This window comes from Triticum dicoccoides, chromosome 3B (assembly GCF_002162155.2).
Source record: "Triticum dicoccoides isolate Atlit2015 ecotype Zavitan chromosome 3B, WEW_v2.0, whole genome shotgun sequence".
NCBI classification, from domain to species: Eukaryota; Viridiplantae; Streptophyta; class Magnoliopsida; order Poales; family Poaceae; genus Triticum; species Triticum dicoccoides.
Genome location: NC_041385.1, coordinates 857,689,216 through 857,690,773, shown reverse-complemented (window position 1 = coordinate 857,690,773; position 1,558 = coordinate 857,689,216). Strand labels below are relative to the sequence as shown.

The 1,558-nt window shown below is 36.5% G+C and overlaps 2 non-coding genes across 2 annotated transcripts; one reads left to right on the top strand and one right to left on the bottom strand.

Annotated features, from left to right (window-relative positions):
* TRNAI-AAU lies at window positions 1-74 on the top strand. Its single transcript has one exon. It is a non-coding gene; the product is annotated as a tRNA-Ile (tRNA).
* Window positions 75-148: 74 nt separating this feature from the next.
* Window positions 149-222, bottom strand: TRNAV-AAC. The gene has a single exon. It is a non-coding gene; the product is annotated as a tRNA-Val (tRNA).
* Window positions 223-1,558: the final 1,336 nt, after the last annotated feature.

Genomic DNA, 1,558 nt, shown 5'->3' with positions numbered 1-1,558 from the left:
GGCCTATTAGCTCAGCTGGTTAGAGCGTCGTGCTAATAACGCGAAGGTCACAGGTTCGAGACCTGTATGGGCCATCATCATCTTTTTTATTTTCTTGTTTTTTTTTTGCTTTTTTTTACACAGTGAAAAAAAAAAGAAAAAAACGGAGTGGCTTCGCCCGGGTTCGAACCGGAGACCTTCAGTGTGTTAGACTGACGTGATAACCAACTACACCACGAAACCTTCGGTGACACATTTGTTTGAACAGCTAAAAACTTGTGTCTTATCATCCATTAACGACACTCTCCAATAGCTGATTTGATAGGACCAGCCAAGCCTGACGACAGAGAAGTAGCTGTCATAACATCAAAACTACACCACGAAACCAATTTGATGCTCCCCTAAAAAACAATTTGATGTTAGCTTAATCCACCCCAGTCATAACATCAAAACTTATAGCAATCTTCCAAGTCATACATATATATCATCATGTGCTGCTGATCCACTTTTTTTTACAAGACATGTCCTTTAAGTAAGGATTTTCATGGAAACTAGATAATATCCACATTGCAAAGATTATAACATTTGAATCAATAATATGGTAGATTTCATATAGAACTGATAATAATCAACAATATGATATATTTCATACATCGTGAGTCAAATTTATTGATGGTATAAATAACATTGTATGATGAAATTATAGCAGTTTGTAGCATGAGCCATATTCTTAGTAGAGGATCTATTTGATTTTGGTTTTGGGTGTTCTTTGGTTAGTGCGACCTTCATATATATAGTGTCCCATTTCCTTTCGTCCTCAACAATGTATCCAACGGTGAGTTGAGCCGCAAACTCGCGTTTGAATGTACAAAAACACCGGTTAATTTTTTGTTGAGAAAAACAGTGGTTCTTTTGTATTCTTCGTTGTTGCCATTGCATCTATGAATTTCTTATGAGCTTATCTAATTGAAACGGTGGAAGAACACGAAATATCATTGTTTGAAGAATTAGGTGGAATCATGCAAAAAGACATGTATAGATTTTCAATCATGGTAGATGTACTAAGGTAAAAGGTGAAACAAAACTATTTGACAAACAACTCATGTTATAAAAAGTTTGTTTTCACATGAGAAAGGGAGCTCCGTAAAATTGACTTTCCTAGAAATCTGAAAACATGCATAAAATAACAACTAGCGTTGGACACTAGGTTAATAGGTTAGTCTAGAAAAATGATGAAAAATGGTGCCAAAACTACGAAAAAATGATATATATGGCATGAAATAATAAAAAATTATAGATACATTTGAGACGTATCAAGTAGCCCCCGGGATTGACGTCGATTTGAAGTGCTGACATCAGGATCAAATCTCCATCGAAAGCTTGTCTGGCTGTCTTTAATGTTTTCAAACATGCCATGTATAGAACACAACCCTGGAGAATACCCGCCTCTCGAAAAAGGTGGAGAAGTTGAAGAAGATGCTGGCTAACTCCAAGCTCAAGGTGCAGAACCTTGAGAAATATGTTGTCGATCTCGTCGGTAAGTCATCACTTCTGCCTTTTCGGGTTGCACATAATATGT